Source organism: Cuculus canorus, chromosome 3 (genome assembly GCF_017976375.1).
Source record: "Cuculus canorus isolate bCucCan1 chromosome 3, bCucCan1.pri, whole genome shotgun sequence".
In the NCBI taxonomy this organism is placed as follows: Eukaryota; Metazoa; Chordata; class Aves; order Cuculiformes; family Cuculidae; genus Cuculus; species Cuculus canorus.
The window spans coordinates 1,059,761-1,067,438 of record NC_071403.1 but is presented as its reverse complement, the minus strand read 5'-3'; the positions used below and the strand labels follow the sequence as shown (position 1 = coordinate 1,067,438).

Sequence of the window (7,678 nt, the reverse complement as noted above, 5' to 3'; positions counted from 1 at the left end):
TTGGAGCCTCCTCTGGACCCCTTCCAACAGCTCCATTCCCTTCTAATGTTGAGGATTCCAGAACCGGGCTCAGTCCTCCAGAGGGGGTCTCACAGATCGGAGCAGCGGGGCAGACCCCCCCCCTCGCCGCTCGGGGGTTTCTGGGCTCGGAGCACACCGTTGGCGGCTCACGCCGAGCTCCTCCCCGCACCCCCCCGGCTGTGCTCGGGCCGCTGTCGGTCACGCTCCCCCCGAGCGGCGCTGGAGGCTGCGCTCCCTGTGCCGCCAGAGGGCGCCGCCGCGCGCCCCTCCCCGTCCCCATCCCCTCCCCTCTCCTCCTCCTCCTCCGGCGGAGAAAAGCCGCCGCCGCCGCTCGCCGCGCGCACTCGTGCTCGGCCGGGGGACGGGACCATGCCCGGCTCCGCGGGGTAGCGCCCCGCCGGCGCGGTAAGGGTTAACCTTTAAAGGGGCTGGGGGGGACCCTGCTGCCATCCCCTCCGTATCCTGGTGCGAGGGGCTGCATCGGTGGGGAGGGCGATGCAACGGAGGGGAGGGGTCTGCAATGGAAAGGAGGGGGATGCAATGGAGGGGAAGGGGCTACAATGGAGGGGAGGGGGCTGCGGTGGAGGGGAGGGGGCTGCGGTGGAGGGGAGGGGGCTGCAATGGAGGGGAGGGGGCTGCTGTGGAGGGGAGGGGGCTGCAATGGAGGAGAGGGGGCTGCTGTGGAGGGGAGGGGGCTGCAATGGAGGGGAAGGGGCTACAATGGAGGGGAGGGGGCTGCGGTGGAGGGGAGGGGGCTGCTGTGGAGGGGAGGGGGCTGCAGTGGACGGGAGGGGGCTGCAATGGAAGGGAGGGGGCTGCAGTGGAGGGGAGGGGGCTGCAGTGGAGGGGAGGGGGCTGCAGTGGGGGGGTGGGGCTGCATCGGTGGAGGGGAGGGGCTGCATCGGTGGGGAGGGGGCTCTTTGCACCGGGAAGAGCGCTGCCTCGATGGAGGGTCTCCGTGCATGATGTAAGAGGGGGTGCCCGCACCAGGGTGTGTGCCTCGGTGGGGAGGGGGCTCCCTGCCCCGGGAAGGGGCTGCCTTGATGGGGAGGGGGCTGTCTGCACTGGAGAAGGGCTGTCTTAGAGGGAGAGGGATGGCTGGTTGGGGAGGGGTCTCCCTTCATCGGGGGGTGGGGGATGCTTCGGAAGGGAGGGGGCTCCCTGCACCGGGGGGGTGGGGAGGGGGCTGCGGAGGTGCAGCTGCAGCAGGAGCTGCCGGGGATGAGATGGAATCGGCCGCGGGGCTGCCCCGTTCCCTGCGCTGTGGCTCTCGTAAAGGAGCTGAAGCATCTTGAGAGCTGAACAAGGCCAAGGGCGAGGTCCTACGCGTGGATCGGGCAGTGCGTGGTTTCGGTACAGGCTGGAGGAGACGGGATTGAGAGCAGCCCCGAGGAGAAGGGCTTGGGGTGCTGGGAGGTGAAAAGCTGGACATGAGCCGGCAATGTGTGCGCCCAGCCCAGAAACCAACCGTGTCCTGGGCTGCATCTGCATGGCCAGCGGGGAGGGACGGGATTCTCCACTCTGGGGAGACCCCACCTGGAGTCCAGTTCTGTAATCCCCAATGTAAGAAGGAGACGGAACTGTTGGAACAGATCCAGAGTAGCCTACAAAGATGATCGGAGGGCTGGAGCACCTTCCATCCGAGGACAGGCTGAGAGAGTTGGGGTTGTTCAGCCTGGAGAAGAGAAGGCTCCAGGGAGACCTTACAGTACCTGAAGGGGCTGCAAGAAAGCTGGGGAGGGACTTTTTACAAGGGCATGGAGTGATAGGACGAGGGGAATGGCTTCGGATTGGAGAGGGGAAGATTTAGTTTGGACATTAGAAGGAAATTCTTCACCATGAGGGTGGTGAGGCCCTGGCCCAGGTTGCCCAGGGAAGCTGTGGCTGCCCCATCCCTGGAGGGGTTCCAGGCCAGGTTGGATGGGCCTTGGGCAGCCTGAGCCAGTGGGAGGTGTCCCTGCCCATGGCAGGGGGTGGAACTGGATGGGCCTTCAGGTCCCTTCCAACTCCACCCATTCTGTTATTCTACTTCAGTGGCCCAGGTGGCCAAAAAGGCCAGTGGCATCTTGGCTTGTGTCAAAGACAGCATGGCCAGCAGGAGCAGGGAAGGGATTCTGCTCCTGGACTTGGCACTGGTGAGGCCACACCTTTTATCCTGGGTTCAGTTGCCCCCCTCACTGCAAGAAGGACATTGAGGTCCTGGAGCGTGTCCAGAGCAGGGAACTGAGCTGGGGAAGGGGCTGGAGAAGAAGGGTTATGAGGAGCGGCTGAGGGACCTGGGGTTGTTCAGCCTGGAGAAGAGGAGGCTGAGGGGAGACCTCATCACTGTCTACAACTGCCTGAAAGGAGGTTGTAGAGAGCTGTGTGTTGGTCTCTTCTCCCAGGTGATAGGATGAGAGGGAATGGCCTCAGGTTGTGGCAAAGCAGGTTCAGATTGGACATTAGGAAAAGCTTCTTCACTGAAATGGTCCTCAAGCACTGGAACATACACACAGGGAGGTGATTGAGTGCCCATTTGTGGAGGGGTTTAAAAGATGGGTAGGTGAGGTGCTCGGGGGTCTGGTTTAGTAGTGGGCAGGTGCGGTTGGACTCATTCTCAAAGGTCTTTTCCAACCAAGCAATTCTATGATCATTCTATGAAACAGTTCAGTGTCGTGGAGTGAAATAGTCACTCTTGGTGGGAGGAAGAAATGAGAAATAAAGGATGTGTGGATTGACATCCACAGCCCATGTGCTCAGGTACAAGTGAAGTGTGTGGTTTGGGGAGAAATTGTTTTGTTTGGGTAGTAGGGGTGGAAAAAGTAGGAGTGGGACTCTATTTCATGCTTCTGTCTTTTTATTCTTCCCTCACTGTGCCTAAGAGGTGCTGTCCTTGACTTCCTCGAGGTGTTGGAAGAAACCATGTCAGAGACAACAAGCTTGCCCCCCCTCCCTGGATCTCCAGTGTCCTTGTAAATCAAGGATATGCTATTCCTCAAAAATCAGGCCCTGTATCACTTGGTTTTTATTTGCTCTAAAGAACTGGGAGTGTCATTGGGACAGGCTGGTGGAAAAAGAGATTGCTCTTTGAATTTCCACTGTATTCTTGGAAATACTGCGATTTCTGCTCTGGAACATATTCTTCTGTGTTCTACAGCCAGCATGGATGATGATTTATAAATAGATCCATTTGTTTATATTGTTCCAAACAACTGTTTACCTTGTGCAATGGATTGCTGCGGTTCGCATTAGCTTATCAGCGCCGACCCGGGAGTGCCCCAGCTGAAGTTGCAGAGCTCTCGGGCAGAGATTGCGGCAGGAGTTCAGGGCTAATTGCTGCCCTTTCCATCCGCTTCCGTGGCCTGAGACGTAGCGAGGGGGTAGCAGAGGAAGAAGCGTGTTGTGGGGCAGCGCGGTGAGCTGAGGGGCACGTTTGTGCCTTTATGGAAGCGTCTGTGGTTATACTTGGATGGGACATGACCACGTGGGAGAACTTCAGTGAGTGTCCCATTGTAATGTCAGGGCATCGGGCAAAGGGACCCGGCGGGAAGGTTGTTAAATACCTGGCAGAGGCAAGAACAAGTGAGGAAGGAGTGGTGGTGGTGGAAATCTTTGCTTTTGCTTAGGAGGTACTTATAAAAGACAGGATTATTTTTCCCCCCCAGGATGAAGTTTTGTTCCTTTACCCCTTCCTCTCCCTGGTCACCGCATCTCCTTATCTCCTTGTGCAATCTGTGTATTGTTTATGAAGGGGAGGAACCATCTGCGAACAAATTACGAGTACAATGACAGATGTTTTAGTCTGATATAACTACTTTGAACAAGACAGCTTTTAGGTAAAACAAAAGGTTGATTTCCTCCCCCCCCAGCTGCCCTGATTCCTATTTTAGAAGGTGCGAGATGAAATCGTGTGTGTATCATTTATAAACAGTTACTGTAGGTTTTTTCCCTGGAGCATCGTTTAGCATTATGAGTTTTATTCGCTAGCAATCTGAATTTTGCATATTTTTATAGCAATAGCATGGGGGAAGAAAGACTGTGTATTGGCTTAACTGCTTTTGTTTCTCAAGCTTTTTCCAGTGCTACATTTCAAGTCTTTGTCACATTTTCTGTGGGTATTTTTTATAACTTTTGACAACTTTTCTTTCAGTGAAGCCAAAGGACAGGGCTGCCGCCTTAACCATGAGTTTTGGCTGCAGTGCAGTACCGGGAGCATGAATGGCTTCAGTGTATCTGCTGTGTTTACAAGAATGCTCTCATAGGCTGGCAGAAAACTCTTGTTTGCCCTCCCAGTGCTGATTCAGGAGAAAAATAACAACTCTGACCATTCCGCAGCTTGGTCTGCACACAGGACCCTTTCTCCTAGAGACCTGATGTAGCTGGGGAATTGGGAACCGATATTTCTCACCGAGTTTCCTGTGCAGTAGCATGAAGAGTTAAGCAGTTGAGTTAGCAACCTGTGGTTTGATGAGGAGGTTTGCTCTTAACTGTATTTCTTTTTGTATCTCGTGTTACAAAAAGGAAATGGAAAACAATTGCAAGCCAACCCACCCCTCGAGTTGAATGGTTTGGCAGTTGTGTGAGCGACTTGGGCTGTGGTCAACTACTCTTTTTACACGATGGGACCTTTTTCTGTTCTGCTTTGCAGAAAGGACCTCGTAATGATCATCTTTCCCTGACCTTTTAAAGGAGATCGGACAAAGATCATCATGATAATTTCTATTTCTCGCCTCTGCTGGCTGGGAGGAGCTGCTGAAAATGCACTTGCTCCCCCGGCCGCATGCTGCGAGGTGATGGGAATGATTTTTCTATTTCATAATCAAAGCAGATCAGAAATGCTTACAGCTGCTCTACATATGCAGTCAGTGAATACTGGAGCTGGCAGCGCTGAAATGGGTTTCCAAATAGCTTGAGTCTTTGCTCATGGTGCAGTTTATGGTGGTGACACCTTAAGTGTCTTTTCTCAAAAAGGCCGAAGAAAATGAGGGACAGAGAAGGTGAATCAACGTGTCTAATAGTTTTGTTTACTGTGGGAAAAAATCTCATCAGATGGTTCTAGTCTTGGCAAGACAATGGGTTTTTTTTTCTTTTTATGGAATCATTTCCATTTCTTTGAAGAATAGCGAGTGAGTGGTGGCTCGTTGCATTAAAATACTTTGGTTTTTTGGAGTCTTTATATTTACTCCTGACTTTAGCTTGGAAGTTTTACTGACTTGCGTTTCTGGAATATTGGGGTTATTTCCTGTTATCACAGAACTCCACAACAAACTACAGTCTGTGAAAGCTATCACTGTGGTTCTTGGAGAAGATTTCAGCTGACCTGCCTTCATCTGGGCTCCAGCCTCTGGTAAATAGGTCACCCACAGCGTAAGCGCTGGATAATACCTGACAACTGTTGTGCACATCCAGCCCTCACGGAGGGCTCTTATGTTTCGCTGGTGAGGAATATGGAGATGAATTTAGGAAAATACATTAAGGCAACAATCCATTATAGTCTCACCCCAGCCTGTTACGTGATCAACTTCTTCCTGTGCTCTTTATTTCTGCTCTTGGTGTTTACCAGACAGTCTGCTTCAGGTTTTGTTGCTGGTGAGGATCCATAGAAAGGGGACCGTGCGTGGATTTTTTCATCTCACAAACATTAATCTTTTTTTGTATATAGTTACGCATGTGTGTAGATATCAAATATTACACATAACATTTTTATAACTTACGTAACTATATTATATATAGCTAAAGTACTTTTTTTACCCTTGAATTTCTCTACACAATGTCTGGTAGGGGGTGGATCTGTCAGGGTTGTCAAAAGTGATTGCATGCTGTCCCACCCACACAGTCTTTCCTGAAGCACTCGTTATTATGACTTCTGATGTCTGTCTTTTTCTTAGCACATTGCCCTTGAGGTACATCCTCTCCAGATTTGGATATGCTGATAATGAAGTTGCGGCTTTGTTCAGCACGGCAGAGTTGGAGCCGCCTCTTCCTGCTCTTGCAAAGGGTTAGTGTGCACACGCTGGGGCAGACCCGGGCAGCCTGTGCTGGTGAGGAAGACAGGTGATTGAGTGACGGAATGGTTTGGGTTGGAAGGAACCTTCGAAGATCTAGTCCACTCCCCATAGGCAGGGGTTGACTTCCACTGGATCAGGTCACTCAAAGCCCCATCCATCCTGGCTTTGAACACTTCCAATGATGAGGAACCTGAGGCTATTTCCCTTTCTCTGGTACATAAAAGGATCTTTCTGGCAGATCAGTCTTTTCTTACATAGATGAGCCTTGCTAAACAGCTGCTGAAGCTGCACGTGCAGTGTGGTCCCCAGAGTAACTTGGGGTGGTGGCTCTGCTGTGGCCCTGAGCTGGCAATCCAGGCAGATGCTCTTGCTTGAAGGACTTCCCCTAGCTGTTGGCAGGTACTCGGGGGTGTTCGATGACATCAGGTCCTCCCAGGAGGATTTTATATGGCCTTTGCAGGTCGGGCTGCCCACCCCCGGTGACCAGCCCGGTGGCTGTGGTGCTGTGGGTGTGCAGAGCCCGTTCCCTGCTCAGATGCCTCCTCCTGGGGCTGACAGAAGGGGTCATGGCATATTGGTTAAGGCAATCGTATTTTTCTGGGAATGATGCTTTAGACAGTGTTTAGGTTCTCTCAGGAGGAAAAAGGAATATTATTTAACTCTGGTTTTCATTCTGTTGCTACTTAAGGAAAGTTTTCCCTTTTCTCTCTCTGTACCTGTATTAAGAAATACATCCACCCAGACAGAATGAGAGCGGTGCTTTGGGACTTGTGTGGTCGGGTTTATGCCTCGGCTGCAGTCTTGTAACAGTGACTGCCAATTCAAGACCAAGCTATTTGCAGTCAGTATATATGTATTTTTAGTCTGGTTTCCTGAGAAAATAGAGATTATGTGCAGCTCTCTCTGGGAACGTTTGTCTTTTGCTTTCGCTCTTAATAACTTCTAAACCTTTTGACCAACTCTCATTGTGTTTGAGAGGGGTAGAAGCTTATCTCCAATAAACCCACAAGCTTGCTGGCAGTAGGCAGCCCGTGCAGAGTGAGAGATGCCCGTTGAAGGAGAGACTGCAGTCCAAACTCTCCCTACAACTGTGACGCACATTCCTAGGAAACTGGATTTTACTGGCTCACTTGCTTACAAATCAACTTATATTATGCTCCTATTTTTTTTCCTATCTCAAATTAGACTGTTATTTCCTCTTTAGATATTTTTGTAACAATTTTTAATATGGAGGAAGAGAAGTGTTTAGTCTTTAGCCCCAAACAGCTTTGTAATGCTGCAGAAAGGGCATGATGAGAGAGGAAAGGCTCTGTGTTTTTATACATTATAATACTGTGCTTTATATATTACAGTAGTATTCTGCTTAGATGAATTCCCTTTTATTAAAATAATTATTTTATCTTTTCTTTTATTAATTTTTGTCTTGTAATACCAATTCTTTAGACACCCAGAAACTTTTGGGATTCTTGTAGTTGTCTTGTATGAAGATTGCCATCTTGTATGAAGATTGTTCCCCGAGTGGCACACATTACTTGATAGGCTCTAAACTGAAGTAGTTCAGTCTTATTTCTATATTTCTCCTCTGTTTTTGTCTTGCATAAACACACCCTGTGTGACCCTTTCAGTTAGCTGATCACTTCCGCACACTGATTTTTTTGTACATCTGGCAG

General features: G+C 50.7%; 1 protein-coding gene across 3 annotated transcripts in view; it reads left to right on the top strand.

Annotated features, from left to right (window-relative positions):
- Positions 1-304: 304 nt before the first annotated feature.
- RNF144A (ring finger protein 144A) overlaps positions 305-7,678 on the top strand; it is a 72,945-nt gene continuing 65,571 nt past the window's right edge. Inside the window, exon 1 of one of the 3 annotated variants that reach the window (XM_054062243.1) lies at positions 305-426. The gene's annotated coding sequence lies outside the window, so the exon portion shown is untranslated. The remainder of the gene's footprint in view (positions 427-7,678) is intronic. The other 2 variants (XM_054062245.1, XM_054062244.1) reach the window with 2 other exon arrangements.